Consider the following 20175-nt stretch of genomic DNA (forward strand, 5'->3'; position numbering starts at 1 on the left):
AAAAAAAAAAAAATAAATAAATCAGTATGGATACTTCCCATTTCTTATTTCAGATCTAAGAGGATGGTTCTCCATTTGGTAATTCCACACAAAGACAATGACAGAAGAGTCTTATGTATTGTACTCCATATTTATTTAAATTCTAACCTTTAGGTTTCCTAAAGATTAAAACATGTAAATGACTTTTCATTTTTATTTTTTTAAAGATTTTATTTATTTGTCAGAGAGAGAGAAGGAGAGAGCACAAGCAGGGGGAGTGGCAGGCAGAGGGAGAGGGAGAGGCAGGCTCCCCACCTAGCAAGGAACCCGATGCAGGACTCAATCCCAGGACTCCTGGGATCATGACCTGACTGAAGGTAGATGCTTAATCGACCGAGCCACCCAGGCGTCCCGTAAATGACTTTTTAAAAGTTAAATTTAAGCCAGATAGACACTACGAAAAACCTCAGACCAACATCCCTGATGAACACCAATACAGAAATCCTCCAAAAAATACTAGCAAACCAAATTCAACAGCACATTATTAAGTATTATACACCATGACCAAGTGGGATTTATTTCCAGAATGCAAGGCTGGTGCAATGCACGAAAATCAAGCAATGAACCATATTAAGAGAATGAAGGACAAAAAATTTCATAATCGTCTCAACTGGTGCAGAAAAAGCATTTGATAAAATTCAATACCTTTCCATGATAAAAACACTCAACTAAGTAGGAATAGCAGGAAAGTACTTCAATATAATAAAGGCCACTTATGAAAAGCTCACAGCTAATACTATATTGAATGGTAAAAGACTGAAACTTTCCCTTTTAAGATCAGAAATAAGGCAAGGATGCCTGCTCTCACCACTTCTATTCAACATAGTATTAGGAGTCCTACCTAAAACAGTTAAGCAAGAAAAAGAAATAAAAGATATCCAAATTTTAAAGGAAGGAGTAAAATTATCTGTTTGCAGATGATATGACCTTATACATAGAAGACCCCAAAAATTTCACATTCACACACACACACACACACACAAAACCTATTAAAATAAATTCAGCAAGTTGCAGGATACACAGTCAATACACAAAAATCAATTGTGCTTCTATACACTAACAATGAACAATCCAAAAGGAAACTAAGAAAATAATTCTATTTACAATAGCACCAAAACAAAAAAATTCTTAGGAATAAACCTAACCAAGGGAGGTGGAAGACTTATATACTGAAAATTACAAAACACTGCTGGACGAAATTAAAGAAGACACTTGGGGTGCCTGACTGGCTCAGTCAATGGAGCATGCAACTCTTGGTCTCGGGGTTATGAGTTTGAGCCCCACACTGGATGTAGAGATTACTTAAAAATAAAATGTTAGAGGAAAAAAAAGAAATTAAAGAAGACACAAATAAGTCTAAAGATATCCTATGTAAACTGAATGGATTACTGTTATTATTAAGATGGCCATACTACCCGAAACAATCTACAGATTCAATGCAATCCCTATCAAAATCTCAAGAGCATTTTTTTTGCAGAAACAGAAAAATTCATCATAAAACTCAAGGTACTACAAATAACCCAAACAATCTGGGGGAAAAAAAAGGAAACAAAGTTGGAGGAATCACACTTCCTGATTTCAAAACATATCACAAAACTACAATAATCAAAACAGTGTGCTACTGGCATAAAGACAGACATACAGACCCAACAGAAGAGAATGGAGAGGGCAGAAATAAACCCTTGCATACACATCCAAATTATTTTTGACAAGAGTGCCAAGACCACTCAATTGGGAAAGGACAGTTTCTTCAAAAACTGGTGCTAGGAAAACTGGATATCCACATGCAAAATATGAAGATGAACCAATCATTATCTCACACCTTATACAAAAATTAATTAAAAATGGGTTAAAGACCTAAATCTAAGACCTAAAACTATAAGAGTTCTACAAGAAAACATAGAAGATAAGCCTCATAACACTGGACTCGGTAATGATTTCTTGGATATGACACCATAAACAGGTAATAAAAGCAAAAATAAACAAATGAGACTACATCAAAAATTTTACACATCAAAGGACACAATCAACATAGTGAAAAGGCAAACTACAGAAAATATTTGCAAATCATGTATCTGGTAAGAGGTTAATATCCAGAATATATAAAGAATTCCTACAACTCAACAACAAAAAATCAAGTGACACAAATAAAAAATGGCTAAAGGACTTGAATCAAAATCAATCAAAACCACAATGAGATACCACCTCATACCCTCTGAGACGGCTAGAATCAAAATACACGCAAGCGTCTGCAAAGATGTGTAAAAAATTGAACACCTGTGCACTGCTGGTAGGATTGCAAAACTGTGCATCTGCTATGCAAAACACTATGGGGGTTCCCCAAAAATTCTTAAATGGAACTACCATATGATCCAACAATCCCCACTTCCAGGTACATATCCAAAACAAATGAAAGCTGATTCTCAAGATTATTTGTACACCCACATTCACAGCAGCACTGTCCACAATAGCCAAGAGGTGGAAGCAGCCCACATGTCCATCAATAGCTGAATGGATAAACAAAGTAAGATGTATACATACAACGGAATATTATTCATCCTTAACAAAGGAAATCCTGTCACATGCTATAACACGCATGAACCTCCAAGACATTATGTTACATGAAATAAGCCAGTCAGTCACAAAAAGACAAATACTGTATGACTCCACTGAGATGAGGTACCTAAAGTAATCAAATTCACAGAAACAGAAAGTAGAATGGTGTTTACCAGGAGATGGAAGGAGTGGGAAAGGGGGGGTTGTTTAATGGGTACGGAGTTTCAGATTTTCAAGATGAAAAGTTCTGGAGATGTTACACAACAGTGTCAATGTAATTGCTGAACTGTCCACCGTTAAGATGGGAGGCACTTGGATGGCTCAGTTAAGCACTGGACTCTTGATTTTGGCTCAGGTCACGATCTCAGAGTCGTTAAGACTGAGCCCCGTGTCGGGCTCCACGCTGGGCATGGAGCCTACTTAAGATTCTCTCTCTCCCTCTGCCCCTCCCTCCACCCCCCTCACAATATCTATCGCTCTTAAAAAAAAAAAAAAAAAAAAAAGTTAAGATGGTAAATTTCATGAGTTTTTTACAATAAAAAATTACATTTCAACCTTTTACCAATTTCTTTATCATATAAATTCACAAGATTGTATAAATCACCAAATATTTGAGAATACCTTTCTACTGAGCAAGCATACTTTAGACCTTAACTATTGGTATCTTTTGAAATATAATTTTCTTTTAGAGGGAGGGGGTGGCAGATGGGAGAGGGAGAGAGAGAATCTTAAGCACAGGGCTCGATCTCACAACCCTGAGATCATGACCTGAGCCGAAATCAAAAGTCAGACGCTTAACCAATTGAGCCACCCGGTGCCCCTGAAATATAATTTTATAAATAAGCCACTAACAATTGATATCTACACTCGAAAGTACTTGTTTTGGCAAACAGATTTTGTTATCTATTTAATATGGTAAAAATGAACCAAAGCTTGTGTAACTTTATGGCAAAGGATCCAAAGAAATACCTAGCTTTTCAAAAAAAAAAAAAAAAAATGGAAGCACTTAGTTGAACAATGCAAGCTAGTCCCAGCTACATTTTCAAATTTACTCACCACATGGTATGAAAACGATCACTGAAACCCATAACATTTCTCTCCCTTGTTCAAAATTTGATGGAGTAAGTTTCATAGAGAACAGCATGTAAATTAAAGCTGGAAAAAAGCAAAAACAACCTTCTAGCAGCAATCAAGCAAGCTGCAGTCAAGGGCTAACATGCTAGAATTGCATCATGTGATGATACTAGGAATTAAAAGTTACTGATCCCTAAAATATAGCATGTGCTTCCATTAAATTTGGGGGAGGGAGCTTATCATTAGTGTACATCATAAAGATGATCCAGTAAGAAAAGATATCAAAATGTTAAAACATATACAAATTACTGGTACTAGATGTTACAAGGGGCCCCAACCTTTTGCTCTGTAACCTATTCCATTTTTAGTGCCTTTATACACCCATGAGTGTATTTCATCTACCTTCGTATGCCATCCAATGATGAAAGAGAGGGAGACAAGACCAACTCTCAATATGAGCTCTAAGATGATGGGAATTTTTTAAAGTCCTGGAGCAATGAGACCAAAAGACTACCTTGTTTCTAAACTACCACAAATATATTAAAGCATCCTGAAAAACAGCCCCCAAAGGATTATCTAAATGCTAAAAAAGGAAGCAAAATAATAATTCAGCACACATTTAATATTAATAATGATATGCTACTAAGGGAAAATATATACTAGAACTAATGTTTTAAGTATTAGGTACCCTTGAAAGTATACTATACTGCAGAGAACTCAAAACTACTATCTTAAATTGGAGAGGTTTATAGTTACTGCAACCTTACTTTTAAGACATAATTTGTTGTACTAATGATTTTATCTGCTCAGTCATTAGAAAAGAAACTTCTCAATTAGAAAACTCTTTCTACAGAAAAACATGTGTTGCAATGATCCACTTCACAAAATAATTTAGCAAAAATCTGAAAACAACATGCGTAAGGAGATTCTTCATACGCAAGTATCTCCCATTTTATTCTATGATTATTACTTTGGCAAAGTGCTCAAAATGCTCTTTTCATCATGAAAAGCAATCTCTCTCTACCATCAGCGATTATGCTCAGTTTTCCTGATTAATAAATTCCAAACAAGAAAAAGATTTCTTCTTCAACTGCTTCTTGCAAATTATTCTGCTCATGTTTCCAAATATCCCATTCATGTCATTTTACTTAAAAGTTTTACTTCATTATGCCCCCCACCCCAACACACAGGTTAGTCCTGTTATCACCTGCTTTGGCTAGCAATAACAACTTCCTAGGTATTCAACTATATTTCACCTGTCTCTTTTTCTAAAATTAGAGTAACAAGCAGTTTCTCAACTGTATTTCACCTCTCTTTTTCTGTCTACAATTAGAGAGTAAAAAGCAGATTTTTCCAATGATATAATCATCAGCATAATTAACTAGCAAACCTATGTCACTAATTCATACTGATCATAACTTGCAGATAGATCATGAAATGGTTCAGGTCAGTATGGCAGATTCAACTCTCACACCATGGAAGACATCATCAACACAACTCTTAACATCTTCTGTTAGGTCTGGCACTTAAATATCAATGTCTATAACAAATTGTTTTGGCCAGTATACTACTTTCAAGAAAGAATAGTAAAATAAAAATGTAAATATGGATGTATTTGCACAAAAAGAAATACTGGAAGGATTGACAAGAAACATTTTTTTAAGTTGCCTGTAAGAGGGAGGGGATGAAAGAAAGAACAGCAAAGGCAGGAGTCTCTGGAGACTTCTATGCATACCTCTATATCGAATTTTAACGTTTTTTTGAATTTTAACTTTTGATTTAGAAAAACGAATTACCTATTCGAGACAGGAAACTGAATTTCTGAAATTCCTGAAGTTGAAAGGATTTAGAAAAATAAACCTAATCGTGTACACCAGATAACAGGAGTATACAGGGAAAGCACTTATAGTAAGACTGCAAAACACAACATCCTTAGTGAGATGAACTCCAAAGACAAAAAGAAATATAAAGAAAATTTAGGGGTTGCCTGGGTGGCTCAGTTGGTTAAGTATCTGCCTTTGGCTCAGGTCATGATCCCAGGGTTCTGGGATCGAGCCCCGCATCGGGCTCCCTGTTCAGCGGGGAGCCTGCTTCTCCCTCTCCCTGTGCCCTGCTGCTCTCCCTGCTTGTGCTCTCTCTGTCAAATAAATGAAATCTTAAAAAAAAAAAAAGAAAATTTAGACTTTATTTAATAGTTTTGTTGTTTGTTGTAATACTGACTCTGTTCTTCTGAAGCTATTTTTCTTTTTACTGTAGGATAGGAAATAAGTAACCGTGTTAATGGTATTAAAAATCAAGAGTTTAAGTGTAAGAGAAAAAAGGTAATTATCAAGAAAAACTTTTTAACAAAGTATTTTAATTTTTTTTAAAGATTTTATTTTATTTATTTGAAACAGAGAGAGAGAGAGAGAGCACAAGAGGGGGTAGGGTGAGAGGGAGAAGCAGACTCCCTGCCGAGCAGCAGGGAGCCCAATGCGGGACTCGATCCCAGCACTCCAGGATCATGACCTGAGCTGGAGGCAGTCGCTTAACCAACTGAGCCACCCAGGCACCCAAAAAATAACTTTTATAGTAACACATGTTAAAACTGAATTGAAGAAAGTGCAAATAAAAACCACAGTAAGGTATCACTCCTATCAGAATGGCCAAGATAAAAAAAAGTAGTGACAAAATCAAATGGCAGCAAAGATGCAAAGAAACAGATTCTCTTATACTGCTGGTGGAAATGTAAAATGACACAGCCACTCTGGTAAAATGTGTAGAAGTTACTTCTAAAAGCCATACATGCTTGCCACAGAAAAGAAATGATCTTTTTTTCGATTTTATTTATTTTCGTTTGAGAGAAAGTGCATGCTGGGCGAGTGGGGGGAGGGGCAGAGGGAGAGGGAGAAGCAGACTCCCTGCTGAGCAGGGCTCCATCCCAGGACCCTGAGATCATGACCTGAGCCGAAGTAAGACACTTAACTGACTGAGCCACCCAGATGCCCGAAGAAATGATCTTTATGTGACCAGACAGAAGTGTTAGCTAAAAGCTATGGTGGTAATCATACTGCGATATATAAATGTATCATCAACACACTGTACACCTTAAATTTATACAATGTTGTATGTAAATTGTATTGTCAAACATAAAAATTTTTAGAACTAGAAAACCACATATATATTTACCATAAGAACCAGCACTTATTCCCAAGCATTTATCCCAGAGAAATAGAAATCTATGTCCACACAAAAATATGAATGTAAATGTTCACAGCAGTTTTATTTGTAAAGGCCAAAAATAGGAAATGATTTTGTTCTAGGTTGAACTGTGTCCCCCCAAAATTCGTATTTTGAAATCCTAATCCCGCATACCTTGGAATGTGACCTTATTTGGAGTTAGGGTATTTACAGAAGTTATCAAGTTAAAATGAGGACTTCAGTATGGGCCCTAACCCTATATGACTTGTGTCCTTATAAAAAGGGGAAATTTGGGGGGCCGTGGCTGGCTCAGTTGGTGGAGCATGCAACTCTTGATCTCAGAGTTGTGGGTTTGAGCCCCACATTGGGTGTAGATTATTTAAAAATTAAAAAAAAAAACTTTTAAAAATGGGGGAGGGGGGACTTGAAGAGACATGTACACAGTGAGAATATCAGGTGAAGATGGAGGTGGAGGTGGAGACCAAGGTGATGCTTTTATAAACCAAGGAACACCAAAGATTGTCAGCAACCACGAGAAGCTTGGCAAGAGACACTGAACAGACTCTCTCCCACAGCCCTCAGAAGGAACCAGCCTTGCTGACACCATGATCTGGGATATCTAGCCTCCAGAAGTGCAAAACAATAGATTGGTCATTTAAGCCACCCACTTTCTGGTACTTTTTAATGAGAACACTAGCAAAGTAATACAAACTAATATAAACACTAATTCAAATATCCTTCAATGAGTCGATGGTTAAACAAACTGTGGTACATCCATACTGTGGAATATGACTCAGCAATACAAAGGAATTAACGGATGGAACGCAACAACTTGGATGGATCTCAAGACAATTATGTTGAGTGAAGAATAGTGAACAAATTAGTGGTGCCAGGGATTAGGGACAAAATTGAGGAAGGTGAGGGAGGGGGATGAATATAACTATAAAGAAGCAGTATGAGGGATCTTTGTGATGATATAACAGTTCTCTATCTTTGTGGTTGTTGTTACACCCATCTACACCTGTGATAAAATTGGACAGCATCAGGAGCGCCTGGGTGGCTCAGATGGTTAAGTATCTGCCTTCGGCTCAGGTCATGATCTCCAAGTCCTGGCCCTGTGTCCGGCTCCCTACTCAGTGGGAAGTCTGCTTCTCCCTCTCCCTGCTGTCTCTCTCTTTCTCTAAAATGAATAAAATCTTTTTTAAAAATTAGAGAGAATCATAAACACAAACACAGTCACACAAATGAGTGCACATATAACTAAAAATCTAAATAAACTCTGTGGATTACACCAATACCAATTTCTTGGTTTTGATATTGTACTATAGTTATGCAAGATGTTTTCCCTGGTTGAAACTGAATCAAGAATACATGGAAACTTCTCTCCTGTTTTGGTAACTTCTTATGAATCTAGTATTATGCCAAAATAAAACTTTAAAAGTCTAATCAAATTCCTAGCAAGGTTTGGGGCGCCTGGGTGGCTCTGTTGGTTGAGCATCCAACTCTTGGTTTCAGCTCAGGTCATGATCTTGGGGTCATGGGATGGAGCCCCTTGTCAGGCTCCACGCTCAGCACAGAGTCCACTTAAGGTTCTTTCCCTCTCCCTTTCCCAGCCTGTGCCTGCACACATTCTCTCTCTCTCTCTCAAATAAATAAATAAATAAATAAAACCTTTTTTAAAAATCCTAGCAAGTTTTTTTTCCCTTCAAAAATCAACAAACTGATTCTTAGGTGAAAAGGCAAAAAAATTACAACTGCCAAAACAATTCTGAAACAGAACAATTTAGAGAACCCACACTATATACTATATCACAGCTTACTATAAAGCTACAGTAATCAAGACAGTACAAATGGTGATCAAGACAAACCAACAGAACTAGAAACCTGAAATAGACCCACATACGCATGGTCACTTGGTTTTTGACAGAAGTACCAAGGCATTTCAATGAAGAACGACAGTCCTTTGGAAAGGGTTGGATACCCATGTGCCAAAAAAGGTTACTTAATCCACACCTCATAACAAATGCAAAAATTAACTCAAAATGAATGCTAGATTCAATGTAAAAACCTAAAGTATAAAATTTCTAAGTGGCTTTACTTGTGATCACTAAAAGGTAAAAAACAATCCAAATATCCTTCAACTGGTGAACAGATAAGCAAATTACATTACACCCATACAATGGAATACTACCCAATAATAAAAAGAAACAAACTTCTGATACACATGACTCAGCTGAATCTCAAATGCATTATGCTAAGTGAAAGGAGCCAGGCTCAATAAACTACTTATTGTATGATTCCATTTATATGACAGTCTAGAAAAGGCAAAAACAAACCAACCAACTAACCAACCTACGGACATAAAACAGATCAGTGGTTGCCAGGGGCTCAGGCTGGGAAGAAAGACTGACTGTACCAAGGATTATTGGGGAGATCTGGGGGTGGAGGTACTGGAACTGTAATATATCTTGATGGTGAAGATGTTTATATAACTATATACATATGCCAAAACTCACAGAACTGTACACTAAAAAAGAGTGAACTGGACTTTATGTAAAGTATCTTAATAAAAAATTCTAAAATCTGTGTCCATCAGTGCTGTCCCCCACTACCACTCAAATGCTTCCTTCTAATTAATTTCTCCAACATCTACACTGGAACCCCAAAACTATGGTTTAGCCACTTGAACGATATTTAATTCAATGTTGCTCTGGTCATTTTAATCAATTAACACATAAGCTGTCCCTCATACCAATGGACACAATTAAAGATTTTAGCTAAAGGCCATAAGCATTTGTAATTTTAACAAATACCAAAATTAGCCTCCCTAGACAAAGGTTATACCAATCTGTACTTCCACCAGCAACCAATGTGTGGGTCTGTTTCTGCACATTCACTAACAGCACTGTCAAGACTTCTGAATTTTGGGGGTACCTGGGTGGTGCAGTCAGTTAAGTGTCCCACTCTAGGTTTCAGCTTATGCTGTGATCTCAGCATCATGAGACAGAGCCCTGTGTCTGCTCCTCGGTCAGCGCAGTCTGCTTGTCCCTCTCCCTCCGCCTCTGCCCTTCCCCCTACTCCCCCACGTGCACACACACCCTTCTCTTTCTCAAATAATAAATAAATAAATGTTTAAAAAAGATTTTTAAAAAAGAGACTTTCAAATTTTTGCCAATCTGCTATTGTGAAAAATTCAGGATACAGGAGAATCTCCTTAAATGAGGTTCCACTTCACAAACTTAGAAACCAAAAATAAATAATCCCGTTATTCAAAATTGATAAACCAAAAGATTTGGATAATGCAGTATTCATCATTATCTGAACTCCTGCTAATGAAAACCAGGAACCAAATAGGTCTGGCTAAAGAGGGGTACTTGTAGTTTTAATTTGCACTTCTCTAATTTCCTTATGTTTATTTAACAGCCATTCTTATTGTCTTTTTCTCTGTTCAGGTCATTTGCCCATTTTCCAAAAAGGCTGATAATCTCTTTCTTGCCAACTTCAAACAGCTCTTTAAGTGTTAGGATAGTCTTTCAAGCTAAATAAAACAGATTCTCTCCACTGCTTCCACAAAGACAGATCACTTCCTGCTAAAATGGCGTCCTGTGCAATACAACAGTTGTTACATACAGTCCCTATCATCTCTCCTAGTCTGACTAAACCTTGTCCACCAAGGCTTTATCTTCCAGTCTGCTCACCTCTTTATCTGCTCCCATTGCCACATACAAAGATTATTATCTTTTGCACTTGAGATCTGAGATCAGCCATCTCCTCTTGAGCTAGCTCATTACTCTCCATGCTTCTTTGATGCACTACCTACCCCCCTTACATATTTTTTGTAATCTGCACATTTTATCTCTCTCCAGAAAGTATGCTTTTAAAAAAGTTTGCAAAGGGTTTTTTTCTGTTCACCTCATTATTTCTGTACCATACCCAAAAAGAAAAATGCCCTTACATCATGGTAAAACCAGAAGTCTTATCAAAATAGTTAAGTAATGTCATAAAATGGTTTCTATAACACATCAACTTCTACTTAACACTGATGAACACTGAATATTTTTTCAAAGGTTAAGAGTTTTGCCCAAGGTCACACAGGTGTTAAGAGGCAAAAATCTGGGCTTGAACCTGTCTTCTGCATATTTGCTTCACAAATAGATGGGTATCTTGTTAGGCTAATCCACATACCATCTCTTCAGAACATAAATGAGATTATGCTCTTAAAGTCTTCTGAATCAGTCCATTTCAAATATAAGAGGTGTTGCGTTTCCTTCCTCTGTATTTAAATATCTAAAACAATTACAGAGAAAAAGACCTGAAAGGGGTGCCTGGGTGGCTCAGTCGTTGGCCATCTGCCTTCGGCTCAGGTCATGATCCCAGAGTCCTGGATCGAGCCCCACATCAGGCTCCCTGCTCGGCGGGAGTCTCCTTCTCCCTCTCCCACTCCCCCTGCTTGTGCTCCTGCTCTCACTCTGTCAAATAAATAAAATCTTTAAAAAAAAAAAAAAGAAAAAGCCCTGAAATATATACCTTGTTCAATACATGCACTAAAAACAAGTGTTTCCTTACAATTGTGTACACAAAATGATCTCTAGCAAAATCTTGAGCAGCAGAAAATCCCTAACAGCTGCATTTTACCATCAATCTTATTATAAAGCAAATACGCATTTGCCGCGTGTAATTGTGCTTTTCTGAGGAGCAGTGGCTCCACCATAATACCTACAGTTGATCACTTAATAAATAAATAATGGAAAAGTCTACATGTAAAAGAGTGGTTCTCTTAAATTTCAATTGCATAAGAATCATTAAATATTTGTTTTTTTAAAGATTTTATTTATTTGTCAGAGAGACAGAGAGAAAGCACAAGCAGGGGGAGCATCAGGCAGAGGAAGAAGCAGGCCCCCACTGAGCAGGGAGCCTGAGGCGGGGCTCAATCCCAGGACGCTGGGATCACGACCTGACCTGAAGGCAGACGCTTAACTGACTGAGCCACCCAGGCGTCCCTAAAATGCTTATTAAAATGCAATGTCACAGGACCCACACCGAGGGCTTCTTCAGTAATCTGTATAAAAGTCTCAGATATCTGTATTATTCATAAATCCCCTATATAGGTGGGTCCATACCACACTTTAAGAAAAGCTGCTGTAAGCCATAGAATCTGCAACCTCTGATATACAGAATGATCCAGTTTTAGAGGCAGAGAAGGCATGAGTAGTTGGGAAGAGAAGCAAAACACACTTCCCCTTTCCTGCCTTGGGCCACTTAATCATCTGAACCTTATTCACTCAAATACCAGAAACCCACAGCTCAATTCATTTCCCCAAAATGTCCTTAAGAAGCTTCCCAGAGTCTAAGCCACCAGTGGTCACCGTACCACTCTTCTTTCCACAAGAAGGAAATGGGTCTTTTCTAGAAGATATTGCCCAAGTTTAAGTTAACCAAGATTGAAAATCTCCAGGAACTTATTCCATATGGACTTCAATTTGCCACTGGAATCTTCTTCCTCTTTCCAATTTCTATATTCTATAAACACCAGGAGCTGCTACTTTCTAGAAAGTCTGAATAACCCAAGACAAAAGTTTACTTAATTGAAAGCAAGTATCAGATAAAGTTTATTTTTTAAAAAAACTGTGAGTTTAAGAAAAATACAAGATAATTATCTCTTTTAGCACCTGTCCTATTTTAACACCACCAAGCCCCTTTCCAATCCTGAGGAGATCCTGCAACAACCAAAAACAAAAACTAATGTTTTTATTAATGAAATTGAACCTATGGCTCCAATTACAAGTCTTGTCTCATTATTCCACAAAAGGTATGGTTTCTCCAGCCTGTAGCCTTAACCACTCTCTTCTACTCAACCTAGAACCATTCTTTAAAGCCCAATAAAAACCCTAGCTTCTAACATCAGTTACTGGTATCCTCTCAACCTAGCTATTCCTCCCCCACCCTAACCCCAAATCCATTGCCTAACTACCCTTTTCTGTTTACCTAGCATTTATTTCAGCCTTTAAACAATAAATATTCTAATAATGATAATAATTATCCCTGTTATATGAAATTCTCGACTCCAGCCCTTAATGAATCACTCCTTACAAGTGCAATACACTTATAGTTAAATGCACAAAATAAAGGATTTCAATTCAAATACTAAGCACCTCTATACTAGCACTGTGATAGCCCTGATGATAAAAATAACAGGCACAATTTTCAAAATTTAAAAAAGAATGAAGATGAATAAAATATGAACTCCATTTAATGACCATAATGCTGACGTCTTTAGGGGTAGAAAGGTACTAATGTCTGCAACTTACTTTGAAATGCCATCAAATAAAAAAAAAAAAGTCAACGACAATGGATAGAAGGGAGCAATGGCTAGCTGGATGGAATATCTGACAAAGCAAGTATAGCAAAATGTTAAAGATAGAATCTAGGTGATGGATATATGGGTGATCACTGTACAATTATGTTATGTTATAAATTTTTCATAATATTGGGGGAAATGAATAAAACACAGTCACCCTCCTTAAATGAGCTCACAGTACAGTGAAGGTGTCACACAAGCAATTACACAATTGAGTATAGTGAAAGTACACTGGCATAAATATGCATAGGAAGCCCCAGTGCACAGAGAAGTGGCTCCTAACTGGGAAAGAGGAGCTTAGATACGGTTTCCATGTGACCCCAATCTAAATCTGGAAGGACATACACAGTTATGCTGGCAAGTGGGTGCAGGAATATTCCAGGCATTAGAAAGCTCAAGCAAAGAAACATGTAGGCATCACACAGTGTGGTATGTTAAGAGAACTAAGAGCAGTTGGATACTACTACAATGTATTAGGAAGAGGGAGAGAAGGAGTAGGTTGGTTGGTTTGGAATGCCCTGATAAACTTCTACTGAATCTCAATCACTACTCACCCCCTCTAAGGCACACTCCTTTTACTCTCCCAGAAAATCACTACCTCTTTCTATTCCTATACTTTACACAAGTTTCCATCATTACAATAATGATCCTGTATTTTTATGTTTTTGTTTCCTTAGCTACCTTCTGTATTAAGAATGTGGACTCTTGAGGACAAAAACTGCATCTTATACACAATTCATCACTCTGAAAAGACACCATTATAATACATATATAAAGTTTTTTTGACATAAAGTACGCCCTAAATCACATCCCCATGAACTTCCCACACAACAGAAATTGTCTAGGCTAACTTAGTATAAAGAATAATACAATACAACTTTTTCTGGAAGAAAAAACAATAAATTACATGTATTCCCAGAAAAAAAATCTACATTTTTAAAAGCTATGGGGGATATTAGATTCATAAATATGAAGTATATACTGCTAAAAAAAATGTGCTGATATTATAAAATGTAAGAGAGTCATCAAGTGGAAAGAACAAACTACAGACCAATACATATAAGCTTTTTAAAAAAATTTTGTAAAGATTTATTTGAGAGAGTGAGAGTGCTTGCACACACACGAGAGTGGGGGGGGAAGGAGGGAGAGGAGAGAGAATCTCAAGCAGACTTCCCACTGAGCATGCAGCCTGATGTGGGGCTCAATCTCACCACCCTGAGATCACGACCTAAGCAGAAATCAAAAGTTGGACACTTAATTGACTGAGCCACCCAGGCACCCTAAGCCTTTTTTTTTTTTTCTTTAAGATTTTAAGTAATTTCTACATCCATTGTGGAGCTTGAACTCACAACCCTGAGATCAAGAGTCCCATGCTCCACCAATTGAGCCAACCAGAAATCCCACACACCAATATATATAAATATGATACAATTTGTTTATGCTTACAAAATTTCTAGAAGGACACAAACTATTAGCAGTGGTTACTTCTGAAACTGGGAATGGAGGGATTGGAATTTTTCACATTACACTCTTTCTGCACTAAATTTTTATTATGGGTAGAGTTCATTATTTTTATACAAGTAATAGTAGTTATTCCTTCTTTCAAAGTAGTTTGCTCTAAACATTGTAAAAATCCTTTGAAGACATGAAAACCATACTACAGAACCTGTAAGTCTTCCAGACAATGTTTGTGTAAAATACACAAGAAAGGTGAACATTCCAAAGAATACAGAGAATTCTCAATGGTTTCACTTGCAGACATATTCCCTGAATATTAGTTTAAAACAAATCAGAGTGCCTGGGTGGCTCAGTCGCTTGAGCACCCAACTCTTGGTTTTGGCTGAGGTCATGACCTCCTGGGCTGTGGGATCCAGCCCCGCTTTGGGCTCCACACTCAGAGAGGAGTCAGCTTGGAGATTCTCTCCCTCTAGGCTTTCCCCCTCCACCACCCTCCCACACTCAGCGAGCACGTTAGCAGTATCTCTCTCTCAAATGGATAAATAAATCTTTAAAAAATTTTTTTAAAGAAACAAATCAGGGACGCCTGGGAGGCTCAGTTAAGCGTCTGCCTTCAGCTCAGGTCAGGATCCCAGGGTCCTGGGATCGAGTCCCACATGGGGCTCCTTGCTCAGCAGGGAGCCTGCTTCTCCCTCTGCCTGCAGCTCCCCTTGCCTGTGCTCTCTCTCTCTGACAAATAAAACCTTTAAAAAAAAAAAAACAAATCAGACACAGAGAGGAGTGTATACAAGAGCACAAACACACGGTGGTGGCGGTGGGGGAAATCAATTTACCAATACCCTTAACTGGAACACAACTCGGAACAACTGAAAAAGTATCCTGGTAAGTTTTCAAACCATCAAGACCATCATATTATTTACACAGGCAAATTCTAACAAGCTTATTTTAAAATCTATATATAAATGAGAAATACAAGAATCAATGGTGCACTGTGTCTTGTAGTACTCACAGATGAATGGAAAAGGAGAAGGAATTAAAACTAACACCTCAACCAGTCTTTTTTATGGAAGCAATGAAATAGAAAAGAACACAAATACCATAAAATATATCAACCATAAAATGTAAGAAGTAATTTGAAAGGTAGAGGGCAGTAAAGTATTTGCTTTGCTGATTGACAAGCTATACAAAAAGCAATGGGCATAGAAGATTACAGTAGATGGTTTCCCTCATAATACTGCATTGGGACATATATCTGGGACTTAAAGCATGCTTCTTTCATGTCACCAAGAAGTTGAAGATTCTCAAATCCATTAAGGGAAAAAAATGGTTATATAATATAGGTCTACTTATTGTGGCTGCAATTTTCAAGAAGAAGAATAACACTAAAATTCCATGGTAAAATGCAATAGGTTGACTGATAATATGTGCTGAGAGTCCACTGGAAGAATAAAGTAAAAAGCCACTAGTTGAGAGTATTAAAGTCCCCTGAAAGTATAAGATACAATATACTGGACCATGTCATCTAGGTTAAACCCCCTGAATATTTTAAGGGCAATGCTCTTCAATGCACACTACACAGGAAGCGTATGACCTTGGTTTCCACAAAATTACACACAAAATTACCTTTAAGAAACTAAGAACAATCACATAGCATCTATTACCCTAATAAATCACTTATTTTCATTTTTCTTCCCAGGCTTTGTCTATAATATGTGTGCATGAATGCCTAGGTATAAATTTTTTCAAAAATATAAACACAAAACAGGGGCGCCTGGGTGGCTCAGTCAGTTGAGTATCTGACTCTTGATTTCAGCTCAGGTCATGATCTCAGGGTTGTGGGATCGAGCCCTGAGTAGGGGCGGGGGGCGGGTCTGCTTCTCTCCCTCTCCCTTTGCCCCTCCCCCTGCTCGCCCACTTGCCCTCTCTAAATTCCAAAATAAATAAATCTTTAAAACTATAAACACAGAATGGATAATAGTGCATAATTTTTCATTGGTATATGCACTTCTACCATTTCTGTAATATTCATAATAAAAACTACTAAGGGTTTCATGAAATTCCACCAGATATGATGTACCATAACCTACTTATTTATTGTTAGACATTAAGACTGACCCCAATATTTCACTGTAACTAACGCTGCTTCCTGTACATAGATTTTATGTTGAATTATTCCTGATTTCCTCATTATTAGATCCAAGATCAACATTTATTTTAGGGCTCTTGATTACAGACAAGGTACATTTCTACAATTTTTGGCTATTTGTAAAATGGGAAATATGCACCTATTCTTTGCAAGGTTGCTGCCTAAGGATTTAAAATGACAGCTGCCAAGCACTTCATTAGTGTCTGGCACTTAGTAAGACTCAATAAGTGGTGGTAATATTATTAAAACCTTCAAGTCCACTAACATTTAAGATCAGAATAGTTGTTTATATCAATTTGTACGAATGCTAAGTAATATAAAACCTTTGCTACATAATTGCTACAAATGCTTTCTCAAATTTTTAAGTTTTATTTAAGTAATCTCTATACCTAACGTGGGGCTTGTCCCCACAACCCCAAGATCAAGCGTCACATGCTCTCCCAAATGAACCAGCCAGGTGCCCCAAAATTTGTTTTCATCTTAGCTGTTCCTTTCTGTATTGCAAAAAATGAGTTTCATATGTAACATTTTGTAAAAATAACATTAACATTATGGAGCACATTCCATGTGTCAGAAACTTAACATAATACACATCTTTAATTATTTTAAGGTAGGTGATATCCTGCCCATTTGAAGCTAGGTAATTTCCAGAAGGTCACACAGTTGAGAAATAGGAGTCGTACGATTCCAACTTAAATTTGCATGGCTCTAAGGTTTATGTTCTTTCCACTATCCCAAGATGCCTCAAAATACATACAAATATTTCAGGAAGCAATTCAACATTACAAGTATACACATGAACCAGAAAACTATTAAGAAACCCAAATACCTTTGTTACCAGCCAGCCAATTCATTCAGTAGCATATACACTTCCAAGATCAAAGACACGGAAGATTAAAAACAATACAGAACCAATCTGAGGAGAGCTGGATTGCAATCCTGGCACATTTAGCTTTGTAATGTTAAATTATTTCATAATTTCTATATGTGAGATTAAGAGCCATTAAAGCTCCTTCCTTATCTAAAAGTCTTCAGTTCTAAGAAACACCGAACCAGGAAACAAAGATGCATGTTCTAGAGTTTATTTTACCAAATTTAATTGTGTGACCTTGAGCCATGTTTGGCACCTCTGAAAGGCTAACTCCTCCTTTGTAAAACTGCCTAAATACCACAAGACCTCCATCCCCCTAAAGGATTATTATGAGGACAAAGTGAAAGTGTTACGTAAACTCTACAATGCACTAAAATTATGGTGGAATCATCACTACTGTTATACTTGATTAACACACATAATGAGCAGCACATCTGGAATTTAATATTAGGTAATATGTTAGACACTGGAAAATACAGTGCAAGCAAACATACTTCCCCTGCCCCAATCCTCCTACAAGACAGTGGCAAAAAAGCAATATGGTTTCTAACTACTCTTTTCTTACCTGCTTCAGATTTTTTTTCTGCAACTTGCAAAAGAAACTATGTTTGGAAATACACCAAATCAGATGCTTAAGAGTAAAGTTTGTCTTAACTTGTGAAGATAAAAATGATCAGAAAAAAATATGCTAATAGTCATAACTCAGATAATTAGCTCAGACAGTTACATATAGCACAAGATTTATTTAATGAGCTTTGGAGACTAGCATCTTTTTTTAGCCTTACCACTAATTTCTTGTGTTCTATAGTAATACTGACAAGCCCCGCAGATCTCAAAACTTTTTCCACTTCTACGGGCGCCTGGGTGGCTCAGCCGTTAAGCGTCTGCCTTCGGCTCAGGTCATGATCCCAGGGTCCTGGGACTGAGCTCCGCGTCGGGCTCCCTGCTCCGCAGGAAGCCTGCTTCTCCCTCTCCCACTCCCCTTGCTTGTGTTCCCTCTCTCACTGTGTCTCTCTCTATCAAATAAATAAGATCTTTAAAAAACAAAACTTTTTCCACTTCTCAAAACGATTTAAACAAAAAGCAAAAAACCATGAGTGATTTCTAAAAGTTCATTAAGTTTAGTTACATTCACAACTAAAACTGAATTTATTTCTAAATAATTCATCAGCATCCAGATAAATTACTATCATTTTTTAAAGTAGGCTCCACACCCAATGTGGGGCTCAAACTCACGACCCTGAGATCAAGAGTCTCATGCTCTACCAACTGAGCCAGCCAGGCACCCCAAGTATCCAGATAAATTACTAAATAAGTCATTCATTCAACAAATATTTGAGGACCTCCTACGCACCAGGCACTGTCACAGCCACCAAGGTTACGGCATTAAACCACAAAGTCCCCACTCCCATGGTGCTTACATTCTAGTAGGGGAAAGAGAGACCACAAAGAAAGAAAATACCAAGCAGTGGTAAAAGCTACCATGAAAATAAAACAAGGTGATTGTGTTGAGAGGAGAGCATTCACTACATTTAAACATAATGTAACATGTACATGTATGATCATTTTAACTAAAGCTATAAACACAAAAAAGCTATGTTCCTAACTAAAGTAAATCAATCTACAGAATGTTTGAAAATTAACTATTCTATATTTCCATTTGCCCCAACTTCTCTCCCCAGACCTGAAAACTGTTCACTACAAAGTTGCTAGTGCAGAGGCACCTGGCTGGCTCAGTCGGTAGAGCATGCAACTCTTGATCTCAAGGGTTGTGAGTTCAAGCCCCACACTGGGCGTAGAGCTTACTTTAAAAAAAAAAAAAAAAAAAAAAAAGTTGGGGCACCTGGGTGGCTCAGTCAGTTAAGCATCTGCCTTCGGCTCAGGTCACAATCCCAGCGGTCCTGGGATCGAGCCCGTGTCAGGCTCTCTGCCCTTAGCGCAGAGTCTGCCTCCGATTCTCTCTCCCTTTCCCTCTTTTATCCCTCCTCCCACTCGCACTCTCTAAATAAATAAATAAATAAAATCTTTTTTTTAAAGTTGCCAGTGCATTTTTAATTACTCGAAAGTTAGATAGTCAAGAACATTCTCAGATATCCTAAAGAAAGAAGGATATCTTTGAGGGGCGCCTGGGTGGCTCAGTCATTAAGCGTCTGCCTTCAGCTCAGGTCATGATCCTGGGGCCCCTCATCGGGCTTCCTTCTCAGCGGGAGGCCTGCTTCTCCCTCTCCCTCTCCCCCTGCTTGTGTTCCCTCTCTCGATGTGTCTTTCTCTGTCAAATAAACAAATCTTCAAAAAAAAAAAAAGAAGGGTATCTTTTTCCATTGGTTTCACAATGCCTTGGCACTGACAAAATCTCAATAGGGAATCTATGGACTTTCTTCCTGGAAGCAGTCTATGGACTACCAACTGACATAACCATAAATGCAATCATGTAATTATTTCTTTAATCATGCAATTTTTTAAAAAGAATGTCTAACAGCCAATTTTACTTTA

General features: G+C 37.7%; 1 protein-coding gene across 6 annotated transcripts in view; it reads right to left on the minus strand.

Moving 5' to 3' along the window:
- STAG2 (stromal antigen 2) overlaps positions 1-20175 on the minus strand; it is a 130141-nt gene that overhangs the window by 88117 nt on the left and 21849 nt on the right. The window contains exon 1 of one of the 6 annotated variants that reach the window (XM_032391333.1): positions 3652-4327. The exons of the other annotated variants lie outside the window; for them this stretch is intronic. The gene's annotated coding sequence lies outside the window, so the exon portion shown is untranslated. Of the gene's footprint in view, positions 1-3651; positions 4328-20175 lie in introns of those variants that run through there. 6 annotated transcript variants of the gene reach the window in all.

The sequence above is a fragment of the Phoca vitulina genome, unplaced genomic scaffold, assembly GCF_004348235.1.
Source record: "Phoca vitulina isolate PV1807 unplaced genomic scaffold, GSC_HSeal_1.0 scaffold62, whole genome shotgun sequence".
Taxonomy (NCBI): Eukaryota; Metazoa; Chordata; class Mammalia; order Carnivora; family Phocidae; genus Phoca; species Phoca vitulina.